The sequence below is a fragment of the Rhinoderma darwinii genome, chromosome 11 (genome assembly GCF_050947455.1).
Source record: "Rhinoderma darwinii isolate aRhiDar2 chromosome 11, aRhiDar2.hap1, whole genome shotgun sequence".
NCBI classification, from domain to species: Eukaryota; Metazoa; Chordata; class Amphibia; order Anura; family Rhinodermatidae; genus Rhinoderma; species Rhinoderma darwinii.
The window spans coordinates 4,847,276-4,870,935 of NC_134697.1; the positions used below are offsets into that span (position 1 = coordinate 4,847,276).

Sequence of the window (23,660 nt, forward strand, 5' to 3'; positions counted from 1 at the left end):
TGCGGAGCCCCCACACAATGCTGAGCTTCACCATGACCAGTAATGAGACTGCGGAGCCCCCACACAATGCTGAGCTTCACCAGGACCAGTAATGAGACTGCGGAGCCCCCACACAATGCTGAGCTTCACCAGGACCAGTAATGAGACTGCGGAGCCCCCACACAATGCTGAGCTTCACCAGGACCAGTAATGAGACTGCGGAGCCCCCACACAATGCTGAGCTTCACCAGGACCAGTAATGAGACTGCGGAGCCCCCACACAATGCTGAGCTTCACCAGGACCAGTAATGAGACTGCGGAGCCCCCACACAATGCGGAGGTTCACCAGGACCAGTAATGAGACTGCGGAGCCCCCACACAATGCAGAGCTTCACCAGGACCAGTAATGAGACTGCGGAGCCCCCACACAATGCTGAGCTTCACCAGGACCAGTAATGAGACTGCGGAGCCCCCACACAATGCTGAGCTTCACCAGGACCAGTAATGAGACTGCGGAGCCCCCACACAATGCTGAGCTTCACCAGGACCAGTAATGAGACTGCGGAGCCCCCACACAATGCGGAGGTTCACCAGGACCAGTAATGAGACTGCGGAGCCCCCACACAATGCGGAGGTTCACCAGGACCAGTAATGAGACTGCGGAGCCCCCACACAATGCGGAGGTTCACCAGGACCAGTAATGAGACTGCGGAGCCCCCACACAATGCGGAGGTTCACCAGGACCAGGAGAGAAGCAGCAAAAAAAAAAAAAAAAAAAAAAACACGCAAAAACTTTTTAGGGTAAATTGACTATTTTTCTCTTTTTTAAAACCTGATAATTTTGTGCCGGGGTTTAATTTGGAGTGAATTATTAATTTGGCGCAGAGCAGTATATAACTTACCACATCGGTAGAGGTACCAAACTGCACCAGAACGCTGTCATACGTGACGGTCTCAGTTTAAACGAAATAAGTGAGGTTATAATTTGCGCAAAACTTTTTTGCAACAGAAACGAACCTTAAACTTTCATAAATGCAGCTAAACGCCGACTCGCCATAACTGCGCCCACATTTTAAGCTTACACCCAACTTGGCCAAAGTTTCTTGCGAATCACTGTTCTTTTTCACGTTCTACATAAATACGGCAAATACAAATTGCACCAAACTTGAGGCACAACTGTAGTCAGAAAAAAGGAGCAACCTGGTTGATACATTTTCCCCATTGTGCCGAACTTGGAACTAAGTGGGAAGTACTCCAGCGCGGCGGAAGTGGGGTAAAAAGGACTCCAGCGCGGCGGAAGTGGGCGAAAGGACTCCAGCGCGGCGGAAGTGGGCGAAAGGACTCCAGCGCGGAGGAAGTGGGGTAAAAAAGGACTCCAGCGCGGCGGAAGTGGGGTAAAAAGGACTCCAGCGCGGCGGAAGTGGGCGAAAGGACTCCAGCGCGGCGGAAGTGGGGTAAAAAGGACTCCAGCGCGGCGGAAGTGGGGTAAAAAGGACTCCAGCGCGGCGGAAGTGGGGTAAAAAGGACTCCAGCGCGGCGGAAGTGGGGTAAAAAGGACTCCAGCGCGGCGGAAGTGGGGTAAAAAGGACTCCAGCGCGGCGGAAGTGGGGTAAAAAGGACTCCAGCGCGGCGGAAGTGGGGTAAAAAGGACTCCAGCGCGGCGGAAGTGGGGTAAAAAGGACTCCAGCGCGGCGGAAGTGGGGTAAAAAGGACTCCAGCGCGGCGGAAGTGGGGTAAAAAGGACTCCAGCGCGGCGGAAGTGGGGTAAAAAGGACTCCAGCGCGGCGGAAGTGGGGTAAAAAGGACTCCAGCGCGGCGGAAGTGGGGTAAAAAGGACTCCAGCGCGGCGGAAGTGGGGTAAAAAGGACTCCAGCGCGGCGGAAGTGGGGTAAAAAGGACTCCAGCGCGGCGGAAGTGGGGTAAAAAGGACTCCAGCGCGGCGGAAGTGGGGTAAAAAGGACTCCAGCGCGGCGGAAGTGGGGTAAAAAGGACTCCAGCGCGGCGGAAGTGGGGTAAAAAGGACTCCAGCGCGGCGGAAGTGGGGTAAAAAGGACTCCAGCGCGGCGGAAGTGGGGTAAAAAGGACTCCAGCGCGGCGGAAGTGGGGTAAAAAGGACTCCAGCGCGGCGGAAGTGGGGTAAAAAGGACTCCAGCGCGGCGGAAGTGGGGTAAAAAGGACTCCAGCGCGGCGGAAGTGGGGTAAAAAGGACTCCAGCGCGGCGGAAGTGGGGTAAAAAGGACTCCAGCGCGGCGGAAGTGGGGTAAAAAGGACTCCAGCGCGGCGGAAGTGGGGTAAAAAGGACTCCAGCGCGGCGGAAGTGGGGTAAAAAGGACTCCAGCGCGGCGGAAGTGGGGTAAAAAGGACTCCAGCGCGGCGGAAGTGGGGTAAAAAGGACTCCAGCGCGGCGGAAGTGGGGTAAAAAGGACTCCAGCGCGGCGGAAGTGGGGTAAAAAGGACTCCAGCGCGGCGGAAGTGGGGTAAAAAGGACTCCAGCGCGGCGGAAGTGGGGTAAAAAGGACTCCAGCGCGGCGGAAGTGGGGTAAAAAGGACTCCAGCGCGGCGGAAGTGGGGTAAAAAGGACTCCAGCGCGGCGGAAGTGGGGTAAAAAGGACTCCAGCGCGGCGGAAGTGGGGTAAAAAGGACTCCAGCGCGGCGGAAGTGGGGTAAAAAGGACTCCAGCGCGGCGGAAGTGGGGTAAAAAGGACTCCAGCGCGGCGGAAGTGGGGTAAAAAGGACTCCAGCGCGGCGGAAGTGGGGTAAAAAGGACTCCAGCGCGGCGGAAGTGGGGTAAAAAGGACTCCAGCGCGGCGGAAGTGGGGTAAAAAGGACTCCAGCGCGGCGGAAGTGGGGTAAAAAGGACTCCAGCGCGGCGGAAGTGGGGTAAAAAGGACTCCAGCGCGGCGGAAGTGGGGTAAAAAGGACTCCAGCGCGGCGGAAGTGGGGTAAAAAGGACTCCAGCGCGGCGGAAGTGGGGTAAAAAGGACTCCAGCGCGGCGGAAGTGGGGTAAAAAGGACTCCAGCGCGGCGGAAGTGGGGTAAAAAGGACTCCAGCGCGGCGGAAGTGGGGTAAAAAGGACTCCAGCGCGGCGGAAGTGGGGTAAAAAGGACTCCAGCGCGGCGGAAGTGGGGTAAAAAGGACTCCAGCGCGGCGGAAGTGGGGTAAAAAGGACTCCAGCGCGGCGGAAGTGGGGTAAAAAGGACTCCAGCGCGGCGGAAGTGGGGTAAAAAGGACTCCAGCGCGGCGGAAGTGGGGTAAAAAGGACTCCAGCGCGGCGGAAGTGGGCGAAAGGACTCCAGCGCGGCGGAAGTGGGCGAAAGGACTCCAGCGCGGAGGAAGTGGGCGAAAGGACTCCAGCGCGGAGGAAGTGGGCGAAAGGACTCCAGCGCGGAGGAAGTGGGCGAAAGGACTCCAGCGCGGAGGAAGTGGGCGAAAGGACTCCAGCGCGGAGGAAGTGGGCGAAAGGACTCCAGCGCGGAGGAAGTGGGCGAAAGGACTCCAGCGCGGAGGAAGTGGGCGAAAGGACTCCAGCGCGGAGGAAGTGGGCGAAAGGACTCCAGCGCGGAGGAAGTGGGCGAAAGGACTCCAGCGCGGAGGAAGTGGGCGAAAGGACTCCAGCGCGGAGGAAGTGGGCGAAAGGACTCCAGCGCGGAGGAAGTGGGCGAAAGGACTCCAGCGCGGAGGAAGTGGGCGAAAGGACTCCAGCGCGGAGGAAGTGGGGTAAAAAGGACTCCAGCGCGGCGGAAGTGGGGTAAAAAGGACTCCAGCGCGGCGGAAGTGGGGTAAAAAGGACTCCAGCGCGGCGGAAGTGGGGTAAAAAGGACTCCAGCGCGGCGGAAGTGGGGTAAAAAGGACTCCAGCGCGGCGGAAGTGGGGTAAAAAGGACTCCAGCGCGGCGGAAGTGGGGTAAAAAGGACTCCAGCGCGGCGGAAGTGGGGTAAAAAGGACTCCAGCGCGGCGGAAGTGGGGTAAAAAGGACTCCAGCGCGGCGGAAGTGGGGTAAAAAGGACTCCAGCGCGGCGGAAGTGGGGTAAAAAGGACTCCAGCGCGGCGGAAGTGGGGTAAAAAGGACTCCAGCGCGGAGGAAGTGGGCGAAAGGACTCCAGCGCGGAGGAAGTGGGCGAAAGGACTCCAGCGCGGAGGAAGTGGGCGAAAGGACTCCAGCGCGGAGGAAGTGGGCGAAAGGACTCCAGCGCGGAGGAAGTGGGCGAAAGGACTCCAGCGCGGAGGAAGTGGGCGAAAGGACTCCAGCGCGGAGGAAGTGGGCGAAAGGACTCCAGCGCGGAGGAAGTGGGCGAAAGGACTCCAGCGCGGAGGAAGTGGGCGAAAGGACTCCAGCGCGGAGGAAGTGGGCGAAAGGACTCCAGCGCGGAGGAAGTGGGCGAAAGGACTCCAGCGCGGAGGAAGTGGGCGAAAGGACTCCAGCGCGGAGGAAGTGGGCGAAAGGACTCCAGCGCGGAGGAAGTGGGCGAAAGGACTCCAGCGCGGAGGAAGTGGGCGAAAGGACTCCAGCGCGGAGGAAGTGGGCGAAAGGACTCCAGCGCGGAGGAAGTGGGCGAAAGGACTCCAGCGCGGAGGAAGTGGGCGAAAGGACTCCAGCGCGGAGGAAGTGGGGTAAAAAGGACTCCAGCGCGGCGGAAGTGGGGTAAAAAGGACTCCAGCGCGGCGGAAGTGGGGTAAAAAGGACTCCAGCGCGGCGGAAGTGGGGTAAAAAGGACTCCAGCGCGGCGGAAGTGGGGTAAAAAGGACTCCAGCGCGGCGGAAGTGGGGTAAAAAGGACTCCAGCGCGGCGGAAGTGGGGTAAAAAGGACTCCAGCGCGGCGGAAGTGGGGTAAAAAGGACTCCAGCGCGGCGGAAGTGGGGTAAAAAGGACTCCAGCGCGGCGGAAGTGGGGTAAAAAGGACTCCAGCGCGGCGGAAGTGGGGTAAAAAGGACTCCAGCGCGGCGGAAGTGGGGTAAAAAGGACTCCAGCGCGGCGGAAGTGGGGTAAAAAGGACTCCAGCGCGGAGGAAGTGGGCGAAAGGACTCCAGCGCGGAGGAAGTGGGCGAAAGGACTCCAGCGCGGAGGAAGTGGGCGAAAGGACTCCAGCGCGGAGGAAGTGGGCGAAAGGACTCCAGCGCGGAGGAAGTGGGCGAAAGGACTCCAGCGCGGAGGAAGTGGGCGAAAGGACTCCAGCGCGGAGGAAGTGGGCGAAAGGACTCCAGCGCGGAGGAAGTGGGCGAAAGGACTCCAGCGCGGAGGAAGTGGGCGAAAGGACTCCAGCGCGGAGGAAGTGGGCGAAAGGACTCCAGCGCGGAGGAAGTGGGCGAAAGGACTCCAGCGCGGAGGAAGTGGGCGAAAGGACTCCAGCGCGGAGGAAGTGGGCGAAAGGACTCCAGCGCGGAGGAAGTGGGCGAAAGGACTCCAGCGCGGAGGAAGTGGGCGAAAGGACTCCAGCGCGGAGGAAGTGGGCGAAAGGACTCCAGCGCGGAGGAAGTGGGCGAAAGGACTCCAGCGCGGAGGAAGTGGGCGAAAGGACTCCAGCGCGTGTATACACTATAACATTTTGCATTCATTTTAATACCGTGATCATAGAATTGTGCAATTGGCAGAGTAGACGCCATCTCTGCCCCACCTACTTATGTTACCATTGCTTTTAGAGTATGGTCTATGGGATCCCAAGGGCCACCCCTACAATAGATTCCCCCAATGGTCATCATTTACATTCTATACTCATAGAACAAATACCAGCAAACAAGAAAAAAAGTTTTATGCTTGTCATATCCAATTTCTGGTAACCTAAACGGATGATTTATCTCTTTTATCACTAGGAGCAGCCGCCATCTGTCATATTGCAGGAAACTTCCCTTACAATGTTTGAGAGCACAAATCACCACAACTAAAAAAGCAAATGAAACCTTGCAAAAAACTGCACAAAAAGCAAACAAACAAATAAACCAGCCGAGCACTCTGTGGTTGCTGATAATGAAATCAGAGATAAATTGCTCCAAGTTTCTGTGAAGTAAAAGAATGTTCATCACACAATGACGCGCTGCCCCCAGTGGCCACACGAACAATAACAACTGATATCTCAACTGGTCGTATTAGTGCGTATTAACTTTTAACAAAGAATCTCACTGATTGCGCTCGTTAACACATGGATTGTTTTTTTTTTTATTATTGTTTTTTAATTAATCTGCACGCACTCCAGACTGTACAGTAACTCAGGTGCTGATAACTTGTGCGATAAGGACGGGGCAGGTGCCCAATATTTCTCTGATTAAAATGTAATTAACTTGTTAACCCCGCTCTGAAGAAATGTCTTGCCATTTAATTGAGTTTCAATGATCTCGCTCAAAAGCTTGAATTACTCTCAAAAAGCGAGGGCCGACATCCAATCCTTATTGTTAATTAACTGCAGAGGGGGGGACGGGACGGATTTTATTGCTAATGTGAAACAAAAATACCGCAAAACAATAATGATGGGGAAAAAAAAGTTATAGTAGTAGAGGAAATGTATAAAGTTTAGAAATGTTACAGTAACCCTTCACTGTTCAAAAGGCCAACTAAATCCTTCAAAGACTTTACCTTCCTGGAGTATGTCTCAAAGAAAAAAATGACACAGAATGCAGGTCAAAGTATGTAATGTAGTCAGCAAACATGTACAGCATACAAAGAAACAGCCCTTTCATTCATAGTTCCCAACATGGCTCCTTTCTCATTCCAAGTCCCCAGGATGGATCCCCTCTCATTCCTAGTGCTCAGCAAAAAATCCCCTCTCATTCCTAGTCCCTAACAAAGCTCCCCTCTCATTCTTACTCCCCTGCATGGCTCCTCTCTGATTCTTAGTCCCCAGCAACGAACCCGTCATTCCTTGTCCCTATCATGGCTCCATTTTATTCCAAGTCCCCAGCATGGCTTCCCACTTATTCCTAGTCCCAAACACACGGCTGTCTTTTTGATTCGTAGTATATAACTACTAGATTACTGCCCCTATATACAAGAATATAACTACTATAATACTGCCCCTATATACAAGAATATAACTACTATAATACGGCTCCTATATACAAGAATATAACTACTATAATACTGCCCCTATATACAAGAATATAACTACTATAATACTGCTCCTATATACAAGAATATAACTACTATAATACTGCCTCATATATACAAGAATATAACTACTATAATACTGCCCCCTATATACAAGAATATAACTACTATAATACTGCCCCTATATACAAGAATATAACTACTATAATACTGCCCCCTATATACAACAATATAGCCACTATAATACTGCCCCCTATATACAAGAATATAACTACTATAATACTGCTCCTATATACAAAAATATAACTACTATAATACTGCTCCTATATACAGGAATATAACTACTATAATACTGCCTCCTATATACAAGAATATAACTACTATAATACGGCTCCTATATACAGGAATATAACTACTATAATACTGCCTCCTATATACAAGAATATAACTACTATAATACTGCCCCTATATACAAGAATATAACTACTATAATACTGCCCCTATATACAGGAATATAACTACTATAATACTGCCCCTATATACAAGAATATAACTACTATAATCCTGCTCCTATATACAAGAATATAACTACTATAATACTGCCTCCTATATACAAGAATATAACTACTATAATACTGCCCCTATATACAAGAATATAACTACTATAATACTGCCCCTATATACAAGAATATAACTACTATAATACTGCCCCTATATACAAGAATATAACTACTATAATACTGCCCCTATATACAAGAATATAACTACTATAATACTGCTCCTATATACAGGAATATAACTACTATAATACTGCCTCCTATATACAAGAATATAACTACTATAATACTGCCCCTATATACAAGAATATAACTACTATAATACTGCCCCTATATATAAGAATATAACTACTATAATACTGCTCCTATATATAAGAATATAACTACTATAATACTGCCCCCTATATACAAGAATATAACTACTATAATACTGCCCTATATACAAGAATATAACTACTATAATACTGCCCGCTATATACAAGAATATAACTACTATAATACTGCTCCTATATACAAGAATATAACTACTATAATACTGCCCACTATATACAAGAATATAACTACTATAATACTACCCCTATATACAAGAATATAACTACTATAATACGGCTCCTATATACAACAATATAACTACTATAATACTGCCCCCTATATACAAGAATATAACTACTATAATACTGCTCTTATATACAAGAATATAACTACTATAATACTGCCCCTATATACAAGAATATAACTACTATAATACGGCTCCTATATACAAGAATATAACTACTATAATACTCCTCCTATATACAAGAATATAACTACTATAATACGGCTCCTATATACAACAATATAACTACTATAATACTGCCCCCTATGTACAGGAATATAACTACTATAATACTGCCCCTATATACAAGAATATAACTACTATAATACTGCTCCTATATACAAGAATATAACTACTATAATACTGCCCCTATATACAAGCATATAACTACTATAATACTGCTCCTATATACAAGAATATAACTACTATAATACTGCTCCTATATACAAGAATATAACTACTATAACACTGCCCCCTATATACAAGAATATAACTACTATAATACTGCTCCCTATATACAAGAATATAACTACTATATCACTGCTCCTATATACAAGAATATAACTACTATAACACTGCCCCCTATATACAAGAATATAACTACTATAATACTGCTCCCTATATACAAGAATATAACTACTATATCACTGCTCCTATATACAAGAATATAACTACTATAATACTGCCCCCTATATACAAGAATATAACTACTATAATACTGCCCCTATATACAAGAATATAACTACTAGAATACTGCCTCCTATATACAAGAATATAACTACTATATCACTGCTCCTATATACAAGAATAGAACTACTATAATACTGCTCCTATATACAACAATATAACTACTATAATGCTGCCCCTATATACAAGAATATTACTACTATAATACTGCCCCCTATGTAGCTTATTTTCACATGGGGCAGATTTGTTGCAGAAATCTTTGTAGCGATCCCATTTGTCTAAATAGAGATTGCAGACATTCATGTTCTAGCCGCCAAAACAACCCCATTCAAAAAGCAAACAAATCTGCAGTGTGTGAATTCAACCTTTTTTAAATAGACACTAACTTTTCAAACAACTCGTGCTGATTGAATACCGGATATAGATTAACTTTGTAATTAACTCACTGTTAAAATTTAGTTTTTTTATCCATGCAAATTCTGTGTGAAGTTACTGCCACTAGGTGTCTCCCTTTCTGTAGTTTGCTGTCCACCGTGTTGTCAAGCAAAATTTGTTCCTAGTTACAGAGCAGAATTGACCACCTGTAGAAAGTCGGGGTGTGTCATTCACTGCCTGCCTATAGAAGTCTATGGCGAGGGGAGGGGAGGGCCAGCAGGAGTTGAGCGAGTCAGACACAGACGGTACCCATAGAAGTCTATGGAGAGGGGAGCAGGAGCTGAATGAGAAAGAAACACACAGACGTGCTGCAGCTTCCTGGTAAGTTTTACTGTCTCACGACTCTCCTGGATTCTCAGCTACACTGCTCATTATGTGCAGCTACACTGCTGTATAATCTCCTCCATGCTGCTGCAGCTTATATATATATATATATATATATATATATATATAATAGAAATAAGGGAGCAGGATTCTCCTCTTCTATGTGTGCAGAAGACGCGATAGCCGTTAGGCTAAAAAAAAATGAAGAATTCAAGTTACAAGTCATATAATGGCCAGAAGAAGTGTTATTCCTCATGTACACACATGACTCAATATTATGAAAAACTTCCTGAAAAGACAGATACACTTTAAATATTACAAAAGAAAACTTCCCTCCTCCTGCAGCTGTAGAAGTGGATTAGATACAAATGTTGTGTGTAACTTGCAGATTTTGTTTCTTTTTTCTTTCCTATTGGTTTCTGTACATCATCTCTAAATATGGCTGCTCAGTGGGCGGGCCCTTTATGGTGTGATGTCAGAGTTGTGTGCGATGAGCCAATCAGAGGTCGACCCCTGCTGCTCCCCCTCCCCTCTCCTTTGGTTTAATTGGAACATTGAGTAAAAGCTGCAGCTTCATCCCCCTCCTCTCCCTCCAGTAGGTCTTATTTTTACTGTATTACTCTAGATGGATTTCTGGGTGACCAAGTAGGTCTGCATGTAGTTTGCATAAGCAAATATTTTGCAGGCAGAAGTAGGGGAATTGGAGGGTAAGGAAGAGGCCACTTTCCCCTTATGTCATATAATACAATGTTTTATTTATTCACTGATGTATGAAAAACAAATTATAATGACAGATGCACTTATCACGTTCTACTAATAAACTGCAAAAAAAAACCAGTATAAAATGCGTAATACTCAGAATAACTCCGCTTCCAGTCATGAGTATATGAGAACGGCACCTCAATATCAATCATATACTGGACAATAGAGAAGCCTAATGCACTCAAAATGGGAGTGATCAGAGTCCCAATCCCTGGGGATCACAGCGCCAGCTTTAGGGTCCATACATTCAGCTATATCGCAGCATACAAAGTCCCTACGAGTCTGTACCACGCCAGGATTTTATGGTTCATAATATGGATCGTCACAACAGGCATCAGTAATACAGTAGTGTGAATGAGGACTTAGGGTCTAACCGAACTCCTACCGGCACACTCCTCCGAATGCCTCAGATTTTATATGCCGGCACAATTATGTTTTATCTCACGGATTCATGCACGCCGTATAACAGAGGTATTTTAGGGTAGTTGATCCAAAGATTTGTTCTGATATTTTTATCCTAAGATCCATATTTTTTCCCTAAGATCAGGAAAATTGGCATCCGCTTCATGCGGGCTTCTGCTACTTAGAACTACGTGCGGATATTCGGTTAACGGCTATCACGTTTATGGTAAACTTTAAAGTGAATGTCTGCCCTCGAAGGCCAGACAAATTTAAAAATAGCCTTCTGTCTTCCTGCAACCTCCACTAGGGGGAGCTTACCGCACACGGATTAAACCCAATAATAACAGGAGTATGCAGGGAGCTCCTGAGCTCCCCCTAGTGGTGGCTGCAGTCATACAGAATCTCTCTCTATGCAGTTGATTTGGACTTTTTTTTTTATCAGAAAAACATAGAATTGACCACTATAATGATCTATTGGGAAATCAGCACAGAATTGTGGACCGGATGTTAAAAGTTGCGGATTCACTTAAAGCAATGACCAGATCTACATTTGGTGTACTGCGAGGGTCATCACCTTTACCATATCAGAGAAGGGAGGAGGAATATGAAGAACAAAATGTTCCCATTTAGGAAGTCGTTAACCTAAAATGGTAACAAATACAAGACATAGATGACAGACATACCGACTGATTACCGGCACATAAAATATGGCTGACAACTACGCTTCCCACCAAGCAATTCTCTGGATTAAAGGGGGTTTTACACTGGCCGATTATCGGCAAGATAATTAGTTCATAGAACACTCGTTGCCGATAATTGTCCTGTGTAAACAGGGGAGCGATCACCAGATGAACGGGCAAACGCTGGATCATCTGATAATCATATAGTTCTAAAAAAGTAAATTTTCATTGTCGGCAGCGCATCTTGGTGTTTAAACAGGGAGACGCGCTGCCGATATGATAAAAATTTATGGGGACGCATGATCGGAGTAACGGCCACTCATCCCAATCCATAGATCCGTGTGACAGGAGCAAACGAGCACCGATCAACGATGTCTGGTTGATCGGCGCTCGCTGCATCGGACGATTATCGGCCGGTGTAAAAGGGCTTTAATAAGAGCATTTCTGCCTTCGCTGCTTGTCCACTCCTTAACGAAAACTAGGTCAGAGAAGAAAACAAGATTTCAAAAAACACAAAACTAAAAAGTGTGCATTGAACCTCAGATCTTTTTAAGGAAAGCAATTAAAAAAGAAAAAGAAAAAAAAAAAAGAAAAAAAACGTACATGTCCCCTTTAAAATAATTTGATGGTTAACCCTTATATGAATATAATAGCATAAAATAAAAAAAACAAGCTATTAATTCATCGAAACTCAAGCTGTAGCTTTTTTGTGCGGTCAGTCGTGAATTGGCGGGATTGTGCATCGCTTCGCCTTGGATTCCTCTGAGCTGCGCCACTTAATCTCTGCCGGTAACAATGACGTTCAATTCACCAGTCGACAACATGGCGAAGCGATTGTTTAAATTGCTACGCCTGGGAATTAGATACAATGTTATCATTTGAGCGCGGCTCACTGAAAATAGATTTATAATGCTTTCCTCGTATGTGCAACTGAATTAAGGAACGATCTGGTATTCTAATAGGGGACGAGCCAGAACACCCGGCACGCAGCATATGCTAAATTACCGCAGATACGTCGCTAATAAACGGGGGAAAACATGACGTTGGGACAAAGTTTGCATATTCACTGCGGAATAAAGAGATCCAGCAAACAGATCAACAATCAGCCCCAAACAAGGCGGCATGTCAGGACCGTTATCTGCTATTCACATTTAATTACACGTTCTTTATCACAAGTCTCCGGGCCTTAGAGATGCACAAACCAGCCAATAGCACTCCAACTCCCAGCATGTACTGCCATTTACTTCACTCGGCCTCCAAACAAAGGACTTTACAGATAAACAAGGGGAAGTTGTTCCAGCTGGAGGCTTCATGGGAATCGCTCCGAGGAAATGTCCAACCAGCCGACAGCGACTAAAATTCAGTTTCTGTAAAAGAATGAATGCCAAACGGCTGCCACGTGCCACACTGCTTAATATTGAGGGCACATACAGACATGAGATATCCCTCCCAGGTCACAATTCCTTACCACTGTGGCTCCTAGAATATATACATCTTATATATAGTGATATGGAGCATGCTGGTATAACCTGGGTATCTTCTGTATATAATTATATATGTACAGCTGGTATAAGTTATACATCTTCTTGTATATAGTGATATGGAGCATGCTGGTATAACCTGGGTATCTTCTGTATATAATTATATATGTACAGCTGGTATAAGTTATACATCTTTTTGTATATAGTTATATAGAGCATGCTGGTATAACCTGGGTATCTTCTGTATATAATTATATATGTACAGCTGGTATAAGTTATACATGTTCTGTATATAGTGATATGGAGCATGCTGGTATAACCCGGGTATCTTCTGTATGTAATTATATATGTACAGCTGGTATAAGTTATACATCTTCTTGTATATAGTGATGTGGAGCATGCTGGTATAACCTGGGTATCTCCTGTATATAATTATATATGTACAGCTGGTATAAGTTATACATCTTCTTGTATATAGTGATGTGGTGCATGCTGGTATAACCTGGGTATGTTCTGTATATAATTATATATATGTACAGCTGGTATAAGTTATACATCTTCTTGTATATAGTGATGTGGAGCATGCTGGTATAACCTGGGTATCTCCTGTATATAATTATATATGTACAGCTGGTATAAGTTATACATCTTCTTGTATATAGTGATATGGAGCATGCTGGTATAACCTGGGTATCTCCTGTGTATAATTATATATGTACAGCTGGTATAAGTTATACATCTTCCTGTATATAGTGATATGGAGCATGCTGGTATAACCTGGGTATCTTCTGTGTATAATTATATATGTACAGCTGGTATAAGTTATACATCTTCTTGTATATAGTGATATGGAGCATGCTGGTATAACCTGGGGATCTTCTGTATAGAATTATATACATGTACAGCTGGTATAAGTTATACATCTTCTTGTATATAGTGATGTGGAGCATGCTGGTATAACCTGGGTATCTCCTGTATATAATTATATATGTACAGCTGGTATAAGTTATACATCTTCTTGTATATAGTGATATGTAGCATGCTGGTATAACCTGGGTATCCTCTGTATATAATTACATATGTACAGCTGGTATAAGTTATACATCTTCTTGTATATAGTGATGTGGAGCATACTGGTATAACCTGGGTATCTCCTGTATATAATTATATATGTACAGATGGTATAAGTTATACATCTTCTTGTATATAGTGATATGTAACATGCTGGTATAACCTGGGTATGTTCTGTATATAATTATATATATGTACAGCTGGTATAAGTTATACATCTTCTTGTATATAGTGATGTGGAGCATGCTGATATAACCTGGGTATCTTCTGTATATAATTATATATGTACAGCTGGTATAAGTTATACGTCTTCTTGTATATAGTGATATGGAGCATGCTGGTATAACCTGGGTATCTTCTGTATATAATTATATATGTACAGCTGGTATAAGTTATACATCTTCTTGTATATAGTGATATGGAGCATGCTGGTATAACCTGGGTATCCTCTGTATATAATTATATATGTACAGCTGGTATAAGTTATACATCTTCTTGTATATAGTGATATGGAGCATGCTGGTATAACCTGGGTATCTCCTGTATATAATTATATATGTACAGCTGGTATAAGTTATACATCTTCTTGTATATAGTGATATGGAGCATGCTGGTATAACCTGGGTATCTTCTGTATATAATTATATATGTACAGCTGGTATAAGTTATACATCTCTGTGTATATAGTGATATGGAGCATGCTGGTATAACCTGGGTATCTCCTGTATATAATTATATATGTACAGCTGGTATAAGTTATACATCTTCTTATATATAGTGATATGGAGCATGCTGGTATAACCTGGGTATCTTCTGTATATAATTATATATGTACAGCTGGTATAAGTTATAGATCTTCTTGTATATAGTGATATGGAGCATGCCGGTATAACCTGGGTATCTCCTGTATATAATTATATATGGACAGCTGGTATAAGTTATACATCATCTTGTATATAGTGATATGGAGCATGCCGGTATAACCTGGGTATCTTCTGTATATAATTATATATGTACAGCGGGTATAAGTTATACATCTTCTTGTATATAGTGATATGGAGCATGCTGGTATAACCTGGGTACCTTCTGTATATAATTATATATGTACAGCTGGTATAAGTTATACATCTTCATGTATATAGTGATATGGAGCATGCTGGTATAACCTGGGTATCTCCTGTATATAATTATATATGTACAGCTGGTATAAGTTATACATCTTCTTATATATAGTGATATGGAGCATGCTGGTATACCCTGGGTATCTTCTGTATATAATTATATATGTACAGCTGGTATAAGTTATACATCTTCTTGTATATAGTGATATGGAGAATGCTGGTATAACCTGGGCATCTTCTGTATATAATTATATATGTACAGCTGGTATAAGTTACACATCTTCTAGTATATAGTGATATGGAGCATGCTGGTAAAACCTGGGTATCTTCTGTATATAATTATATATGTTCAGCTGGTATAAGTTATACATCATCTTCTTGTATATAGTAATATGGAGCATGCTGGTATAACCTGGGTATCTTCTGTATATAATTATATATGTACAGCGGGTATAAGTTATACATCTTCTTGTATATAGTGATATGGAGCATGCTGGTATAACCTGGGTATCTTCTGTATATAATTATATATGTACAGCTGGTATAAGTTATACATCCTCTGTATATAGTGATATGGAGCATGCTGGTCTAACCTGGGTATCTTCTGTATATAATTATATATGTACAGCTGGTATAAGTTATACATCTTCTTGTATATAGTGATATGGAACATGCTGGTATAACCTGGGTATATTCTGTATATAATTATATATGTGCAGCTGGTATAAGTTATACATCTTCTTGTATGTAGTGATATGGAGCATGCTGGTATAACCTGCGTATCTTCTGTATATAATTATATATGTACAGCTGGTATAAGTTATACATCTTCTTGTATATAGTGATATGGAGCATGCTGGTATAACCTGGGTATCTTCTGTATATAATTATATGTGTACAGCTGGTATAAGGTATACATCTTCTTGTATATAGTGATATGGAGCATGCTGGTATAACCTGGGTATCTTCTGTATATAATTATATATGTACAGCTGGTATAAGTTATACATCTTCTTGTATATAGTGATATGGAGCATGCTGGTATAACCTGGGTATCTCCTGTATATAATTATTTATGTACAGCTGGTATAAGTTCTACATCTTCTTGTATATAGGGATATGGAGCATGCTGGTATAACCTGGGTATCTCGTGTATATAATTATATATGTACTGCTGGTATAAGTTATACATCTTCTTGTATATAGTGATATGGAGCATGCTGGTATAACCTGGGTATTTTCTGTAAAGAATATATATGTACAGCTGGTATAAGCTATACATCTTCTTGTATATAGTGATATGGAGCATGGTGGTATAACCTGGGTATCTCCTGTATATAATTATATATGTACAGCGGGTATAAGTTATACATCTTCTTGTATATAGTGATATAGAGCATGATGGTATAACCTGGGTATCTTCTGTATATAATTATATATGTACAGCTGGTATAAGTTATACATCTTCTTGTATATAGGGATATGGAGCACGCTGGTATAACCTGGGTATCTCCTGTTTATAATTATATATGTACAGCTGGTATAAGTTATACATCTTCTTGTATATAGTGATATGGAGCATGCTGGTATAACCTGGGTATTTTCTGTATAGAATATATATGTACAGCTGGTATAAGCTATACATCTTCTTGTATATAGTGATATGGAGCATGGTGGTATAACCTGGGTATCTCCTGTATATGATTATATATGTACAGCTGGTATAAGTTATACATCTTCTTGTATATAGTGATATGTAACATGCTGGTATAACCTGGGTATATTCTGTATATAATTATATATGTACAGCTGGTATAAGTTATACATCTTCTTGTATATAGTGATATGGAGCATGCTGGTATAACCTGCGTATCTTCTGTATAGAATATATATTTACAGCTGGTATAAGCTATACATCTTCTTGCATATAGTGATATGGAGCATGGTGGTATAACCTGGGTATCTCCTGTATATAATTATATATGTACAGCTGGTATAAGTTATATATCTTCTTGTGTATATAGTGATATGAAGCATGCTGGTATAACCTGGATATCTTCTGTATATAATTATATATGTACAGCGGGTTTAAGTTATACATCTTCTTGTATATAGTGATATGGAGCATGCTGGTATAACCTGGGTATCTTCTGTATATAATTATATATGTACAGCTGGTATAAGTTATACATCTTCTTGTATATAGTGATATGGAGGATGCTGGTATAACCTGGGTATCTTCTGTATGTAATTATATATGTACAGCTGGTATAAGTTATACATCTTCTTGTATATAGTGATATGGAGCATGCTGGTATAACCTGGGTATCTACTGTATATAATTATATATGTATAGCCTTTGTAAAATATAAAGAGCTTAATAAAATCTGTAAAAATGTAATAAAATTAGCAAAAATACAAAATGAAAGGCAGGTGGCCAAGGATAGTAAAACAAATCCTAAAAAATTCTTCAAGCATATAAATGCAAAAAAGCCAAGGTCTGAACATGTAGGACCCCTAGATAATGGTAATGGGGAGTTGATCACAGGGGATCAAGAGAAGGCAGAGTTACTAAATGGGTTCTTTAGCTCTGTGTATACAACTGAAGAAAGAGCAGCTGATGTAGCCGGTGCCAGTGCTGAGGAACTGATGTAGCCGGTGCCAGTGCTGTTAATATATCAGTTGATATACTGAATTGGATGAATGTAGAGATGGTCCAAGCTAAATTAAATAAAATAAATGTGCACAAGGCTCCGGGACCAGATGGGTTACACCCTAGAATTCTTAAAGAGCTTAGTTCAGTTATTTCTGTCCCCCTTTTCATAATATTCAGAGAATCTCTAGTGACTGGTATAGTGCCAAGGGACTGGCGCAGGGCAAATGTGGTGCCTATTTTCAAAAAGGGCTCTAGGTCTTCCCCGGGTAATTATAGACCAGTAAGCTTAACATCCATCGTGGGGAAAATGTTTGAGGGGCTATTGAGGGACTATATACAGGATTATGTGACAATAAATAGCATTATAAGTGACAGCCAGCACGGTTTTACTAAGGACAGAAGTTGTCAAACTAACCTAATCTGTTTTTATGAAGAGGTGAGCAGAAGTCTAGACAGAGGGGCCGCTGTGGATTTAGTGTTTTTAGACTTTGCAAAGGCATTTGACACTGTCCCCCATAGACGCCTAATGGGTAAATTAAGGACTATAGGTTTAGAAAATATAGTTTGTAATTGGATTGAGAATTGGCTCAAGGACCGTATCCAGAGGGTTGTGGTCAATGATTCCTTCTCTGAATGGTCCCCGGTTATAAGTGGTGACCCCAGGGTTCAGTGCTGGGACCCCTATTATTCAACTTATTTATTAATGATATAGAGGATGGGATTAATAGCACTATTTCTATTTTTGCAGATGACACCGAGCTATGTAATATAGTTCAGTCTATGGAAGATGTTCATGAATTACAGGCAGATTTAAACAAACTAAGTGTTTGGGCATCCACTTGGCAAATGAAGTTTAACGTAGATAAATGTAAAGTTATGCATCTGGGTACCAACAACCTGCAGCATCATATGTCCTAGGGGGCGCTACACTGGCGGATTCACTTGTTGAGAAGGATCTGGGTGTACTTGTAAATCATAAACTCAATAACAGCATGCAGTGTCAATCAGCTGCTTCAAAGGCCAGCAGGATATTGTCGTGTATTAAAAGAGGCATGGACTCGCGGGACAGGGATGTAATAATGCCACTTTACAAAGCATTAGTGAGGCCTCATCTAGAATATGCAGTTCAGTTCTGGGCTCCAGTTCATAGAAAGGATGCCCTGGAGTTGGAAAAAATACAAAGAAGAGCAACGAAGCTAATAAGGGGCATGGAGAATTTAAGTTATGAGGAAAGATTGAAAGAATTAAACCTATTTAGCCTTGAAAAAAGACGACTAAGGGGGGACATGATTAACTTGTATAAATATATTAATGGCACATACAAAAAATATGGTGAAATCCTGTTCCTTGTAAAACCCCCTCAAAAAACAAGGGGGCACTCCCTCCGTCTGGAGAAAAAAAGGTTCAAGCTGCAGAGGCGACAAGGCTTCTTTACAGTGAGAACTGTGAATTTATGGAATAGCCTACCGCAGGAGCTGGTCACAGCAGGGACAGTAGATGGCTTTAAAAAAGGGTTAGATAATTTCCTAGAACAAAAAAATATTAGCTCCTATGTGTAGAAATTTTTCCTTCCCTTTTCCCTTCCCTTGGTTGAACTTGATGAACATGTGTCTTTTTTCAGCCGTACTAACTATGTAACTATGTAACTATGTAACTATGTATATGTTATACATCTTCTTGTATATAGTGATATGGAGCATGCTGGTATAACCTGGGTATCTTCTGTATATAATTATATTTGTACAGCTGGTATAAGTTATACATCTTCTTGTATATAGTGATATGGAGCATGCTGGTATAACCTGGGTATCTTCTGTATATAATTATATATGTACAGCTGGTATAAGTTATACATCTTCTTGTATATAGTGATATGGAGCATGCTGGTATAACCTGGGCATCTTCTGTATATAATTATATATGTACAGCTGGTATAAGTTATACATCTTCTTGTATATAGTGATATGGAGCATGCTGGTATAACCTGGGTATCTTCTGTATATAATTATATATGTACAGCTGGTATAAGTTATACATCTTCTTGTATATAGTGATATGGAGCATGCTGGTATAACCTGGGTATCTACTGTATATAATTATATGTGTACAGCTGGTATAAGTTATACATCTTCTTGTATATAGTGATATGGAGCATGCTGGTATAACCTGGGTATCTTCTGTATATAATTATATATGTACAGCTGGTATAAGTTATACATCTTCCTGTATATAGTAATATGGAGCATGCTGGTATAACCTGGGTATCTTCTGTATATAATTATATATGTACAGCTGGTATAAGTTATACATCTTCTTGTATATAGTGATATGGAACATGCTGGTATAACCTGGGTATATTCTGTATATAATTATATATGTGCAGCTGGTATAAGTTATACATCTTCTTGTATATAGTGATATTGAGCATGCTGGTATAACCTGGGTATCTTCTGTGTGTAATTATATATGTACACAGCTGGTATAAGTTATACATCTTCCTGTATATAGTGATATGGAGCATGCTGGTATAACCTGGGTATATTCTGTATATATGTACAGCTGGTATAAGTTATACATCATCTTGAATATAGTGATATGGAGCATGCTGGTATAACCTGGGTATCTTCTGTATATAGTTATATATGTACAGCTGGTATAAGTTATACATATTCTTGTATATAATGATATGCAGCATGCTGGTATAACCTGGGTATCTTCTGTATATAGTTATATATGTACAGCTTGTATATGTTATACATCTTCTTGTATATAGAGATATGGAGCATGCTGGTATAACCTGGGTATCTTCTGTATATAATTATATATGTACAGCTGGTATAAGTTATACATCTTGTATATAGTGATATGGAGCATGCTGGTATAACCTGGGTAACTCCTGTATATAATTATATATGTACAGCTGGTATAAGTTATATATCTTCTTGTATATAGTGATGTGGAGCATGCTGGTATAACCTGGGTAACTCCTGTATATAATTATATATATATACAGCTGGTATAAGTTATACATCTTCTTGTATATAGTGATATGGAGAATGCTGGTATAACCTGGGTATCTTCTGTATATAATTATATATGTACAGCTGGTATAAGTTATACATCTTCTTGTATACAGTGATATGGAGCATGCTGGTATAACCTGGGTATTTTCTGTATATAATTATATATGTACAGCAGGTATAAGTTATACATCTTCTTATATATAGTGATATGGAGCATGCTGGTATAACCTGGGTATATTCTGTATATAATTATATATGTACAGCTGGTATAAGTTATACATCTTCTTGTATATAGTGATATGGGGCATGCTGGTGTAACCTGGGTATCTTCTGTATATAATTATATATGTACAGCTGGTATAAGTTATACATCTTCTTGTATATAGTGATATGGAGCATGCTGGTATAACCTGGGTATCTTCTGTATATAATTATATATGTACAGCTGGTATAAGTTATACATCTTCTTGTATATAGTGATATGGAGCATGCTGGTATAACCTGCGTATCTTCTGTATATAATTATATATGTACAGCTGGTATAAGTTATACATCTTCTTGTATACAGTGATATGGAGCATGCTGGTATAACCTGGGTATCTTCTGTATATAATTATATATGTACAGCTGGTATAAGTTATACATCTTCTTGTATATAGTGATATGGAGCATGCTGGTATAACCTGGGTATCTTCTGTATATAATTATATATGTACAGCTGGTATAAGTTATACATCTTCTTGTATATAGTGATATGGAGCATGCTGGTATAACCTGCGTATCTTCTGTATATAATTATATATGTACAGCTGGTATAAGTTATACATCTTCTTGTATACAGTGATATGGAGCATGCTGGTATAACCTGGGTATCTTCTGTATATAATTATATATGTACAGCAGGTATAAGTTATACATCTTCTTGTATACAGTGATATGGAGCATGCTGGTATAACCTGGGTATCTTCTGTATATAATTATATATGTACAGCTGGTATAAGTTATACATCTTCCTGTATATAGTGATATGGAGCATGCTGGTATAACCTGGGTATCTTCTGTATATAATTATATATGTACAGCAGGTATAAGTTATACATCTTCTTATATATAGTGATATGGAGCATGGTGGTATAACCTGGGTATCTTCTGTATATAATTATATATGTACAGCTGGTATAAGTTATACATCTTCCTGTATATAGTGATATGGAGCATGCTGGTATAACCTGGGTATCTTCTGTATATAATTATATATGTACAGCAGGTATAAGTTATACATCTTCTTGTATATAGTGATTTGGAGCATGCTGGTATAACCTGGGTATCTCCTGTATATAATTATATATGTACAGCTGGTAGAAGTTATATATCTTCTTGTATATAGTGATATGTAGCATGCTGGTATAACCTGGGTATCTTCTGTATATAATTATATATGTACAGCAGGTATAAGTTATACATCTTCTTATATATAGTGATATGGAGCATGCTGGTATAACCTGGGTATCTTCTGTATATAATTATATATGTACAGCTGGTATAAGTTATACATCTTCTTGTATATAGTGATATGTAGCATGCTGGTATAACCTGAGTATCTACTGTATATAATTATATATGTACAGCTGGTATAAGTTATATATCTTCTTGTATATAGTGATATGGAGCATGCTGGTATAACCTGGGTATCTCCTGTATATAATTATATATGGACAGCTGGTATAAGTTATACATCTTCTTGTATATAGTGATATGGAGCATGCTGGTATAACCTGGGTATCTTCTGTATATAATTATATATGTACAGCTGGTATAAGTTATACATCTTCTTGTATATAGTGATATGGAGCATGCTGGTATAATCTGGGTTTCTTCTGTATATAATTATAAATGTACAGCTGGTATAAGTTATACATCTTCTTGTATATAGTGATATGGAGCATGCTGGTATAACCTGGGTATCTCCTGTATATAATTATATATGGACAGCTGGTATAAGTTATACATCTTCTTGTATATAGTGATATGGAGCATGCTGGTATAACCTGGGTATCTTCTGTATATAATTATATATGTACAGCTGGTATAAGTTATACATCTTCTTGTATATAGTGATATGGAGCATGCTGGTATAACCTCGGTATCTCCTGTATATAATTATATATGTACAGCTGGTATAAGTTATACATCTTCTTGTATATAGTGATATGGAGCATGCTGGTATAACCTGTGTATCTTCTGTATATAATTATATATGTACAGCTGGTATAAGTTATACATCTTCTTGTATATAGTGATATGGAGCATGCTGGTATAACCTGGGTATCTTCTGTATATAATTATATATGTACAGCTGGTATAAGTTATACATCTTCTTGTATATAATGATATGGAGCATGCTGGTATAACCTGGGTATATTCTGTATATAATTATATATGTACAGCTGGTATAAGTTATACATCTTCTTGTATATAGTGATATGTAACATGCTGGTATAACCTGGGTATCTTCTGTATATAATTATATATGTATAGCTGGTATAAGTTATACATCTTCTTGTATATAGTGATATGGAGCATGCTGGTATAACCTGGGTATCTTCTGTATATAATTATATATGTACAGCTGGTATAAGTTATACATCTTCTTGTATATAGTGATAGGGAGCATGCTGGTATAACCTGGGTATCTTCTGTATATAATTATATATGTACAGCTGGTATAAGTTATACATCTTCTTGTATATAATGATATGGAGCATGCTGGTATAACCTGGGTATCTTCTGTATATAATTATATGTGTACAGCTGGTATAAGGTATACATCTTCTTGTATATAGTGATATG

General features: G+C 41.1%; 1 protein-coding gene across 4 annotated transcripts in view; it reads right to left on the reverse strand.

Annotated features, from left to right (window-relative positions):
• Positions 1-23,660, reverse strand: part of VTI1A (vesicle transport through interaction with t-SNAREs 1A) — a 329,342-nt gene that overhangs the window by 271,103 nt on the left and 34,579 nt on the right. The window lies entirely within an intron of this gene.